The 13,493-nt window shown below is 38.9% G+C and overlaps 1 long non-coding RNA gene across 1 annotated transcript; it reads left to right on the top strand.

The window, feature by feature from the left end:
• The first annotated feature begins 108 nt into the window (after nucleotides 1-108).
• LOC121911375 lies at nucleotides 109-13,440 on the top strand. The gene is made up of 4 exons (XR_006099844.1): nucleotides 109-353; nucleotides 1,742-1,803; nucleotides 1,898-3,069; nucleotides 13,017-13,440. It is a non-coding gene; the product is annotated as an uncharacterized LOC121911375 (long non-coding RNA).
• The last annotated feature ends 53 nt before the right edge of the window (nucleotides 13,441-13,493 follow it).

The raw sequence follows: 13,493 nt of genomic DNA, 5'->3' as shown, positions 1-13,493 counted from the left end.
CATCACTTTGGAGATGTCTTCATTTAAAACATAAATGTAGCCTATTATTAGAGGTGGATACTGCACTCAAAAAAATGATTCAAGCTCCTCTTAGAGGTGACACATTACTATATTATTTGCCTAATCAAAATATATTAAATCCAACAAAACCCAAATATGTTTAACAAATGTAACGTAAAATCAGTTAATTGAGTCCCCTGTGCCACTCTTCAACCCAAAATGAACAAGTTGAACTACGTAAGCATGCGTGGGAGTTCACACTCCCTGACCTTGCCAAGCAGTAAGCGTCCACCATTTCCAGCCTCTGCTTAAGACAGCAAGAGTGGCGTGTCGGGTGCAAGTTTTATTTCTGGGTAAGTGTTCAGTCTTTTTTGTTTATTCAGTGGGCCTTATAGATTCCTGTGAAATAATGTGCATGACATAGATGGACATGTGTGCACTTTTCGTGATACAGTAGAGAAATAATTTCACTTTGTTTATTTTTAGGTCAGAGTTGGCCGGTGGTAGCTATAGAAGCCTCATTTGAGTTTTCAGCTAACGTTACTAACTATAGTGGTGGGCAAGCACAGACATAACATTGTTTTCATGTGCTCCTATTGTGTACCAGATTGAATGTCGTGAATGTTGTGAGCGCACGCACACAGTGTCGGGGTTCAGAAGACGAGACAGACACTGAGAGGCAAAGTAGTGATCAGCTCAGTGTCTGGTTTGCCGGTGTTGCAACACCAGTTATACAAACTCTAGTTACCAGATGCTTCTGAATTCGTCACATACAGCCGTTATCTTGTTCGTTGAGTTTTGAAAAGGTAAGCGGTAAAGAAAGTCGGATTTTTAAATTAGAACCAGACCACGTCTGGCTAAAAGCTAACGGCTAATCCGAGCACCTATTAGCTAGCAAGCAAGCTAAGGCAGGCTTAGCCCGAGCGGTTAACTGCGCTTCATTTTAAGAGACCTCATTACTTTTAGTTTATTTTCAAGAAATGTTCAATAAATGCATCATGTTTGCAAAGTCAAAACATACTCATCTAAATAATTTTGATTTCAATATTGACCAACCCCATGATTATTGTTAATAATATTCTTCATGTACATGATTTAACATTTACCTAAAAAATAAACAGAATAAAAGAGTAAAATTCGGCTGACATGCTTTCATGATTTGATCTTAGATGTAGCTTCAGAGTTGCTTTACAAGTGATAGTTACTCATAATGTTACTGTTTTTATGTGTACATTAGCCAGTGTTTAAATGCAATTGAAACATGAAACATGAAATAATCCTGTAGCGCAGTGATCGTTGAAGTGAAGCCCTGCAGGTGGGCTTTGAAAGGTCAATATGCAGATAAAACATTTTTACGTTCCAGTTTTACAAGTTTGAAATGACCATAAAATATGTATGATTTATTTATAAAACACTATTAAAAAACAATTTAAAAAAAAAAGCTATGGTATTTAAATCCAGAGTTATTCTTCATTTATCTGACCTGGCGATAGATGTTACAGCACAATTGTTGAAATGTAACACTGATACTGGAATACATCTCATATGTCATCATTTGTATGATTAGTCACTTGTATTAATTAGAGTTGTGATTAAAGTTTTGGTTGGGCAACTGAAGGTTTCTAGATTTCGAGATGGGCTGCTGTGGTGTTGTGAAATGTGGGAGTAGCTGCTGCAGAGCAAAACCTTTCAAGTACTGGTCATATGCATATTTCTAAAATATCTATCTCATCTTTTGCAGTTATCTCATGCTGTGCAGTTTTTTGCAGTTACAAAGCTCTTCTTGGCAACCTCTTAGTGATAGTAAGTACTTGGCTACATGGTACTTAATGACACCATCTTATTTCTATTATTATTTGTTTAATGTGACGTGACTAGTTGTCTTTTTAATTTACAGGATAATGTATGTGGACGTGTAAAGAGTGCAGTTTAGACTTAGCTACCAGGTACTTGTTGTTGCAACATTTTAGGCAGGCCCATGGGAATCTGCGGGGTAGTTGTAGATATCTTTGTCCATACACAGATTGTCCATGTACATTTCATACATGGAGTAAGCTACTAAATCACATTTTATAAAAATCATTCTAATCGGCAGTCTCCAAAGGAAGTAGGAGCCTCTACATTCCAATGTCATGTGTGCTCATGTAGAGAACTAGTTCCATGTGTGTTTCTAGGATATACATTTGAAACAAATGTTTATAGTACATTCAACACACACACAAAAACAGGAAACACAACCAGCATTCATTAAAAGATTTTAAAGCTCATGTCCTCAGTACAAACACTCAGTTAGATCAGTCAGACTATTCAGTAAAAACTCAAATGCCCCAAAACCCCAAATTCATCCATAGTCTCATCCTGCAGTGATGACACCTTGTGCACATCAACCCCACATTCATCTCCAGAAGTCCAGCTCTCGGGATTGTCCTCCTGGCCTTGAGTTTTTGTCATCCCAAAGTTCACTTACGAGGCTGAATTTGAACTACAGCAAAAAAAAATGCAGAGTTTGAGAGAAATGGAACATACTTCACCCCTGGCCCAAAGCTGAAAGGAGTCATCCTTGATAGCCTAGCTCAAGAAATTATGAAGTACACAAAATACCCAAAAGACTATCAATGTGAAGAGGTTGCGGAAGCTTTGAGGAGTGCCCATCCTTGTTTGGCACAGCTGGGAACCAAGACAGGCTTTTGGGATTGGCAGCAGTCACTTCAGTATAAAGTGCAAAACTATCGAACAAAACTCGGACGACTTCGACATCCTGAAATCCGTGTAAACTCCTTGAAGCACAAACGAGAAGGCCGAGGCAAAGCTGCAGTCAACATAAAAAACAAACAAACAAGAAAAGCTGAAGTTAACTACATTCCTCTGCACCCAAAAGGTGAAACTGCAGAAAGCTTGGAGAATGAGAGAATCACTTTATTGTCAGAACTGAAAAAGCGTGACAATGAAGTGGTGATAAAAGCAAAAATGGAGAAGACCTACTCACACAGATGCTTGGAGTTTGTGGAGCAGAGGCCAGTGATAGGAGACTTCAAAGACAGATGGCCTGCCCTCTTCCAGGAAAGTGGAGTAAGTACACATGTAGGTGTGTATGCAGGGGTGAAACAAATTGCTACTCAAATTACTGCAATTAAATAATATTTTGGGTCCATCCCTTTATAAATTTTCAAGTTTGTACTTTTACTCAAACTTAAAGCTGGGGTAGGCAACTTTTGTTTTCCAATTCAGCTCTCAGTAAGGAAAAGGTCTGTGTGGATGAGGAAATCATTGTGTTTCTCTGTGTCACAGTATGCAGCAGCCTGAAAATCCTACCGCTCCCGTTATGTTTGACCAATCAGAGACGTTTGAGCTCTTCTCAGAAAATGCTGCTATACTGTGATCTACGAGAGAGTCTCACAGATCCACACCCCCCCACACAAACAATCCTGTGCACATGCATAACCTCAGTAAACCGGCATTTTCTGAGCAGAGGTCTGATTGGTCAGACATAATGGGAGCGGTAGGATTTTCAGCCTCCTGCATGCTGTGACACAGAGAAACACAGTAATATCCCTAAACACACAGACCTTTTCTTTACTGACAGCTGAATCAGAAAACAAAACCAAAACCAAGAGTTTGTACAGAACTGAATCTGCACAGAACCAAGTCTGCACTGAACTGAATTTGTACTGAGCAAGAGTCTGCACTGAACCAAACCTGGTCTGAGTGGTTGATAATTGTCATTGTCAAGTAAAAACCACCTATCTTTGAAAGTTTACACAGCCAGCTTTGTGGCAATGATATTTTTTCAGATGATTCAGTGGCATTGTAAATTTTTTGTTTGGATTAACAACTTTGAGAATTTCTTAAGTCTTAAAAGAACACACCCTCTTTCAGTGTCACACTAAATTTGGAGATGTGGTATTGGTTGGACAGTGAGCCAGTGGGAGTGGAGTATTCTGTAATTGCCCCCCCCCACGGTGTTTTGCTGATCCTGTTCAGTTTTTATTGCTTTTAAATAAAAGCACCTCAACAGGTATAGTCTCATGTGTTTCCTAAGGGGTAGGGGGTTAATTTCACTAATTTTATTTCCAATTAATTATATGTATTTTTTTAGGTTGAACAAACACAAATCATTTTATCTACTTTTAATGTAGTTATTTTATTTAAGCTCTATTTGACACAAATGAGTAGAACTAACTCGATTAAAGTATATTACATAGATGTTTTTAGTTCGAGTTGGACCAACAGGAGAAAAGCAAGTTGGACAAACTCAAATACATTATAATGCATAGATGTTCTTGGTTTGAGTTGGGGCTACATATATTTATTGGATGGAAATTCTGTCCAATGAGTTATTTTTTTGAGTGTGTGTTCATACCACTGAAAGATGCCTAACAAGTTTTTATGTCTCCCTGGTTGATGCCGTGCACTTGTACATTAAAGGATAGTTTGCTATTTTTTCAAGTCTGTCTTAAGACAACACTCACATCTACATTGAAACAGTTTTTTGTTGCTGTAATTGTGTCTCCTTTCCATATCGGCCTTGAAGAGATGATTCTAGTGTTTTGTAATTTTGTAATTTTTTTCTTAAATAATATTTTTATTTGGATTTTCCATAGTTCAGTACAGGAAACAGAGACACATGTCAGAAAACAAAAAAACAAATTAAAACAAAGGACAAAAAAGAAAGAGGGCGTATTCAAAGAAAATAATGAATTACACTGCTGCATCACTAGCACAACACATCTTAGCACGAGCACTCAATGAGAGGTGAATGGCACACTATGGATTTTATTGCTGGTCAAATTCAGCGATGTACTGAGCAAGGTGATCCAGAAATATACCAGTGAGCTCAGTTAACCAGGTCTTAAACTGAGGCACAGTATCTGACTTCCAAAGCCTTAAAATTACTTTCTTTACGATTATCATTCCCCACATAATAGTGCTTTGCACGAAGACACTGTGGTTTAGAAGGGAAAGAGAAAATGGCAAATTATGCAATCTCTGGATCAGGTTCAAACACACAGCCGTAATTGTCAGAGAACCACTTGAATATGTCACATCAAAAATGAAACAGTTTTGGGCATGTCCAGATATTTACATTGATCACACAGAGAGAAAATAGTAGGACAGATTCTGCGCAATTTAGTTTTTGAATAATGAAGACTGCACATCACCTTGAATTGGAGCTGTTAAATATAGATTTTTTCTTACTTTTAGAGAAACAAAGATCTAAATTAAAATTAGTAAATGGCGGCCATGTGCTGCTTACGCCTACCTTGTGCGGTTTCTTTTAAGATAAGACTTTCTAGCTGTGTGGTTGTCTTCTTGCACTACTTTTGAACTCTGTCTCTCCTATGGGATTTGAAGAAGCTACATGTTATGCTCTGGGTCAGAGAGACTTTAACCATATCAAAAGCACATTCTTTGTTTAGGCTAGGCAAGGTAAGGCAAGGCAAGTTTATTTGTACAGCACATTTCAACAAGAAGGCAATTCAAAGTGCTTTACATAGAGTATAAAAGGCGTCAAGAAAGAAATAAAAAGGCAACACAAGTAAAAAGACATTTAAATACAATAAAAAGTGTTGAATTTGGAAATAAAAAGAAGTTAAAAAGGAATAAGACAGATAAAACAGGAGAATAAAAGTTACAGTGCAGTGTAAAATATTAACCCTCAAATTTGGTTTAATCAAAGGCAGCGGCAAACAGAAAAGTCTTCAGCTGTGATTTAAAAGAACTGAGAGTTGCAGGAGACCTGCAGTTTTCTGGGAGTTTGTTCCAGATATATGGAGCATAAAAACTGAACGCTGCTTCTCCATGTTTAGTTTATACTCTGGGGACAGAAAGCAGACCTGTCCCAGATGACCTGAGAGGTCTAGATGGTTCATAATGTAGCAGCAGATCAGAAATGTTTTTTGGCCCTAAACCATTCAGTGCTTTATAAACCAACAGCAGTATTTTAAAATCAATTCTTTGAAAGACAAGAAGCCAGTGTAAAGATCTGACAACTGGAGTTATATGATCCACTCTCATAGTCTTAGTGAGGACTCAAGCAGCAGCGTTCTGAATCAGCTGCAGCTGTCTAATCAATTTTTTAGGGAGACCTGTGAAGACAGCGTTACAGTAGTCAAATCTACTGAAAATAAATGCATGGACAAGTTTATCCTAATCCTGCTGAGACATAAGTCCTCTCATTCTTGATATATTCTTCAGGTGATAGAGGGCTGACTTTGTAATCGTCTTAATGTGGCTGTTGAAATTCAGGTCTGAGTCCATGACTACATCAAGATTTCTGGCTTGGTTTGTGGTTTTTAACAGTATTGATTAAAGCTGGGCGCTGACTTTTAATCGATCTTCCTTGGCTCCAAAAACAATTACTTCAGTTTTGTCTTTGTTTAATTGAAGAAAAATCTGGCACATCCAATTGTTGATTTGTTCAATGCACTTACTCAGTGCTTGTATTGGACTTAGTCCCCTGGTGATACGGTTATGTAAATTTGTGTGTCATCTGCATAGCTGTGGTAACATATTTTGTTGTTTTCCATAATCTGAGCTAGTGGGAGCATGTAGATGTGGAACAGAAGAGGCCCCAAAATGGAGCCTTGGGGAACTCCACATGTCATTTTTGTCCGCTCAGATGTGTAATCTCCTACAGACACAAAGTGGTCCCTGTCCTTTTAGTAGGATTCAAACCAGTTTACTACTGTGCCAGAAAGTCCCACCCAGTTTTCCAGTCTGTCTAGTAATATTTTGTGGTCAACCATGTCAAATGCGGCACTGAGATCCAATAATACCAATACTGTAATTCTGCCACTGTCAGCGTTTAAGTGTATGTCATTGAAGACCTGAACAAGAGCAGTCTCAGTGCTGTGGTGTGGTCGACTGGAAGACATCAAAACGGTTGTTTAGTGCCACAAAGTTGTTCAGCTGTTGAAAAACAGCTTTTTCAATGATCTTACTTAAAAATGGGAGGTTTGATATGGGCCTATAGTTGCTCTTTTTTAAGAGTGGCCTGTGGGAAGACACCTGAGAGAAGAGATGTGTGAAGAGCTGAGGCCATGTAGTTTGAAACAATTTTGAAAAAGCCTGTAGGCAGAATATCAAGGCAGCAAGAGGATTTCAGATGTCATATAATGGTATTATATAACATATAATAAAGGTTATAATAAAGGTTAAATAATAAGGGTATAATGTCCTCCAGGTTTTTGTGGATGAACAGATGGAATTGTGTCATACTTTTCAAACTGCTTGTCTAATATTCTGAATTTTGTCAGTGAAGAAGGAGGCAAATTCATTGCAGGCCTTAGTGGATAGAAACTCAGGGGCTACTGACACAGGAGGGTTTGTTAGCCTGTCAACAGTAGCAAAAAAGGGCACGTGCATTATTATTGTTTTTGGCAATGATCTCAGAGAAGAAGGACCGCCTCGCATTTCTCAGTTCCAAATTATAAATGTGATGTCTCTTTTTATAGTTGTCATAATGAACCTGGAGATTTATTTTTCACCAACTGCATTCAGCTTTTCAACACTCTCTTTTTTCCATTCTGACCATCGTGGCATTTGTCTATGGAGATCTTTTCTTACCAGAGACAAGCTTCACTTTAGTGGGTGCAATGGCATCAATAACATTTGTAATTTTAGAACTGACATTATCTACAAGCTCATTGGCTGAGACCCAAGAAAGGGCGGGTGTGGAAGAGAAAGCCTGAATAAATATTTCACTGGTGTTGTCAGTGATATACTGTTTTGTGATTACCTCTGTTTGAACATTTGTGTGCATGGAGATAGCACTCTCAAAGAAAACACAGGAATGATCAGAGAGAGCAACATCAGTCACCACAACCGTAGAAATGTTCAGACCCTTAGAGATGATTAAGTCCAGAGTGTGCCCCTTGTTGTGTGTGGGCTCTGTCACATGCTGAGTCAGTCCATAGTTACCAAGAACATAACACAGTTCTTTAGTCCCTCTGTCCTGGGGGGTGTCAACATCGATGTTAAACTCACCAACAATAACTACACAGTCAAAGTCAATACAGATAAAAGACAGCAGTTCAGCAAAGTCATCAAAAAAGGTAGCACAGTATTTAGGTAGCCTGTAGATATTTAGAAATACAGCTGTAGAGGAGGAATTCAACTGAAGAGCCACATATTCAAAAGCATCAAAGTTTCCATAAGACATCTATTTGCATTGGAAGGAATCATTAAACAAATGCACTCTAGCTTCATTCATAAAACTGAAGTTGGGAGGGGTTGACTTGATAAGAACAGCTGCACTGTTATCTTGGTCTAACCAGGTTTCATACAACATAATATCAGGGTTGTGCTTGATGATAAACTCATTGATTAAAAACGTTTTTCCTGACAAAGACCTGACATTTAATAAAGCTAAATTTAATGTGTTAAAGATATTATCTAAACAGTTTTTAGGGACAAGCTGTAGCTGACGAGGAATGGATGCTATATTTGATAAATTTGCAGAACTGGTTGAGTGCTTCCTGTTTCTTAGCAGATCCACCATTCTTTTCTTGTTACGTATCAAGACAGGAATTGGGCAAGCTACCAGCACACTGGACCCTGGCTTTTCCTGGGAAGAGACATGAGTGCCAATAGCCTTGCAGCCTGGACCCAGCACATATCAGTTAAAACTTGCTGTATTTTGTACACAAATAACTGGATGTGCTGTGCTTTTCTCAGGCTGGGGAAAGAGAGGATGATAGCCATCATAGGGAGGGGGGCATAACTGTGACTGAGACTGGTCGAGGACTTAAAGCCATCGGTAGAAGTGGACGCCGAGGGGGGTTTAGGGAAGAGGAAATGGAAGTAAGGTGGGGTGTAAGTTTGGTCCCTGCAGTGACCAGCTCTTTCATCTGCTCAGTGAACTCCAAGAAGGGGGAAGAGGGGGAAAGGGTGATTGGAGAGGAGAGTGACCTGGATGGGGTTTTGGGGGTTGAAAGGGGTGAATCCTCAAAGGTGGAAGTTGGTGAGGGGGGTGGAGACTCCTCCTCTCGACTCTGATGTCATGTTGAAAGCTCTCTTCAGACGGAGGCTGAGGTGGCTCTCTTTCAAGGTTTCTGCCGTGTTTTGTTATGTCTTCTTCTTGTTTTAATTCCTCTTGTCTCTTGTCCTTGGCAGAGGGAACAGATGGGTGATGCAGGAAGTAAAATAAGTTAGAGATGAACAATTTTACTCCTGACTTGTTAAGGAAAAGTCCATCTGCTTTAAAAAGATGTCTGTGGTGCCAGAAAAAGTTGAAATTTTCAATAAAGTACAGTGAATGGACAGTACATGCAGTTGAGAGCCATGTGTTCAGTGCCAACAATCTGCTGAATTGTTCAACTCCTTTTCTGACTGGTGGTAGAGGGCCACTGATAGAAACAATATGTAAATGCTAAATGACTTAATTTGCTGCCATATTTTCAAACAATTCAAAATGATTAAGTTAGCCACCTTAGTATTTGCAGGGGATCTGGGTTCTGAGAAAAGGATTGCTGGGGGAGTGCTGTTTTTAACATCACTCTTTTCAATGGCAACCCAGGGGGCAGCCTCGGTGGATACCTCCATTCTGTAACATTCCTGCCAATAAACAAGGGCCCTTGCATTCACTGCCTGGTAATAATGCAGGAAGTACAGTCGTCCCCTTCCACCTATCTCTCTCTGTTTACGTAAATGAGTTTTTGATATCCTGTGAGCTTTAAAGCCCCAGATAAAAGGCATAACTATTTAGTCTAATGATTTGAAAAAACACCCTGTCAAAAAATGTGTAGATTTTGAAAGAGGAACAAGAATTCAGCAGAGAGACCATTTTGATGGCATTTATATGGCCCACCATAGAAAGAGCCCCCCCTCAGTTTTTCCACTTTTTCAAGGATGTTCATCTTAAAAAATAGTTTCAGGTCTTTTGGCAGAACTACTCCAAGATACTTCAGTTTATCTGTCATTTCGAAAGGCAGATGCAAGTGGCAACCTCAGGGGCTGAAAAATGAAGCCAATGCGGAAGTGCCAAAAACTGCAGTTCCTTGAATGGCCACTTGAGGCTCCAAAAGCGAGTCAATCCCCATAAACCCCCATGTTAAAATGCCCAACTTTACAGCAGAAATAAACATTTTTACAGCCTGGTACAAAAAACGGTTTTGGTTTCTATAGCTAATTTCCCCTTTCCTGACAACTGTACGGGGTTTTTTTTTATAACTCACCCATTTAAATTTTATTAAGCCGTAAATTTATGCATAACGAAGGACATGGCTGCTGACAGGTCCGCCAGCCGCTAGGTGGCTTGTTCCAGCCATTCGGCCCGCCTCTTTGCCCATTTTTGATTGGCTGGGAGTTAGGCAGCGTCACGCACTGCCAAGATGGCGACGGCCGGAGCGGCTCACTTTGAGCTTCAAAACTGCTCTTCAGAAACCAACGGGTGACGTCATGGTAACTACGTCCATATTTTTATACAGTCTATGGGCAGATGTGATATGATGGGATGATCCACATTCCCCAATTGGACGGGTTCAATAGAAGGGTGATCCCTAATACTAAAGTTGAGGGGCTCAATAATGACTGCAAAGAGGAACGTGCTGATGGGACAGCCCTGGCATGTCCTGCGATGTAATGAAACCAGTGCTGATCTTTCTTGGTTTGTGAGGATGTAGGAAGATGGGTGATCATACAATGTTGTAATCCATGAGACAAATTGGCTACCAATCCCAAATTCCTTCAATACCTTTGCCATATAGGCCCATTCCACCTGATCAAATGCCCTCTCTGCTTCTAGGCAAAGGGCAGCCACCTTAGAACCCTTCCTTTACCCATGGTACATTATGCTCTCTAGTCTTCTGCCATTAAAAATGAAAACCTATTGGGGCCAGTTTAATCAGCATGGCTGTTCGATGAAATATATTTATTTACCTGTTTGCAAAACTTTGTAAAAATGTTCATGTCTGAGTTCAGTGATGCAATAGGACAAAAAGACAAACACTCAGTCTCACCCCTACTGTCTTTCAGTAATAATGAATGGGTGAACATCCTCAAAAGAAAGGGAGCCACCTTCCCAGAATATTTTTTATACAGTTCAATAACAAAACCATCTGGACCAGGGGCCTTGCCATTTGGAAATGATGTAATTGTGTCTGTTTAATTCAAAGACCATCAGTGACGGGTAGCTTCATTAAACATGCAGGCTTGAGATCTTCATCTATAAACTATGATCAAAGCATCCAACTCATTCCTACAGAACAGGCTTTGTGCCCATTCAATTGTTAAATTCTATTATGTGTTCTATTCTATTATTAAAAATACATGCTTTAATTAGTCTTAATTATATAATATATACTACTTAGTTTCTTCCAGCCAGAAAGCTCTATGTAGTATCAGTGGCGTATCCTGTCAAAATAATTGACAGCATGCTGCTCATTAATATTCTGCCAAAGCCTTAAAGAATGAAATCAGTGCTTTTGAAACTCTGCTTTGTCTGGAAAAAAACACACTACCATTCTAATTACTCAGAGGAATTTCACTTAAAGACTAACCTTAGCTCTGAAACAGCCTTTAACAGGACATATATATACTTCTAATACTTCTCATGCTGTTTGATTTGCAACTTTATGTGGCACCTGTATCTTTGTTGTCTCGCCTTTCTCTGTTATGTCGATATATTTTTTGAGATTTTACTCTGTTTATGTTTGCTTGTAAGTTATGTGCCTTTTTAATAGCTTTTTAGTATATCTTTATTGTGAAAACATAAAGTATTGCATTCATTTTAACGAATTGTTCAATCTACTAAAGTCTAAATGAAATTGAATGATTGACAGGATGATTGACTAAAAGCCATTTAAATTCTAATAGTTCAATTCTATATTCATCCCACATTTCCACCACCAAATGAACTCCAGTCCATTTCCAACACCCAGTACCCTTCAGGGATTACCTTGTCTAATATGTCTCCTGTCTCGCTTAATTGCCACATATCCATGCATAACAAAATCCAAGTTGGGTTTCAGCCATGATTCCTGAAAACACAGAACACATAGTTTCTCCTTCCTACTATCTAACTTATTTAAAACCCTGTCCATCAGCCATCAAACTTCCCACAATTCCACCAAAGTATTAAGATTGTTATTAATATCAGACAACACATGATGATGCTTGTCTTGCCCCTATACTGAGATGTTTCTTAGACCTTGTCCACACTATGTTGGCTAAATTCATAAACACATCTTTTTCTGTCTGTTTTTGCCCTCCATCCAGACTAAAATACTGATTTTCTCCCCTGAAAATGGCGCTTTTCCAGAGTGTGTAAATGTGAAAACACTTGGCTTGGTGTTGTGGTGTATACGGGGAAAACAGAGCTTTGTAGAAACCAGCCTGTGTTTTCACATTTACACACTCTGGAGGCCATTTCTACAAAGCTCTGTTTTCGAGGGAGAAAAATGTTATTTTAGTCTGGACGGAGGGCCAAAATGGAGAGAAAAAGATACGTTTATGAATTTAGCCAGCTTAGTGTGGAAATGGTCTTACTTCCTCTCATGTTAAGACTCAATTCAAGATGATGGGTTACACTTACGGTATCGTGTGTTACTGGACATGTAACTAACTTTGCAGTCTGAGCCATCTTACATGTGTTGTATCACACTGTAGCACTTAATTTTACTATTAAGATATTTATTTTGTTTAGGAAAAAGGATTTCACTTAATTTTACTCTGCATATTTTGATGTTGAAAAATGATTTAACATTATAATTTTTTTTGAACGTTCTATGTTTGGCAAGTGTTTGTCATGTTTTGACCATAAAAAATAGTTTAAAACCACAATTAACTGTCTAGTTTCTTGAAGAACATAAAGTGCATTCCAGTCAACTATTTACCTTTCCACTTTCATATAGAGGGTGCACCAAACACAGTAACCCATGACTCTAAAGTAATATCATTTGGTGTGGTATTAATGTTTCTGATGGCTGGGTTTAAGAAGTCAAATTGCTGCTGCGCAAAGGGCCAATGTTGAAAGAATGAACAGATCTCAAGGAACTGTTTGTTTTGCCTCTCCACAGGTGCCGTGAAAAGATGGAGAGTTAACAGCATAACCTATGACATAGAGCGGTCCCATGTCTGATCACTTAAAGCATGTTTCAGGAAGAGCAGGCGGTGGAGGGAGAGGGAGGTAGTGGTAGCTCCAGGCAGTCCAGATTCTTTTCGATTAGTTTAGTGGATTGTGTTATATGCGTCAAACTTAAAAACCCAGTACAATTATATTAATGCAGTCATAAAAAATTTATTATGGAATGTTAATGTCAGGAGAGTCATAGTTTCAACTTCAGATGTATAATTTCATTTGTTAATTTATTTGTTATAACTGTTTTAGAGCACCCTCTCTGAGCACAGCCAAATCTCAGTATGTCGAGGGGCCAATGCCCTTCTGAATGGAGAGTTAGAATCTATGGATGTTTTTGCACAAATAAAATTAACTAAACTGTTTGTACTTGTGTCATGTGTGTCAAACGTACCATTTTTACCAAAACCAGTTCCTC

This window comes from Thunnus maccoyii, chromosome 14 (genome assembly GCF_910596095.1).
Source record: "Thunnus maccoyii chromosome 14, fThuMac1.1, whole genome shotgun sequence".
Taxonomy (NCBI): domain Eukaryota; kingdom Metazoa; phylum Chordata; class Actinopteri; order Scombriformes; family Scombridae; genus Thunnus; species Thunnus maccoyii.
This window is presented reverse-complemented; position numbering and strand designations above follow the sequence as displayed.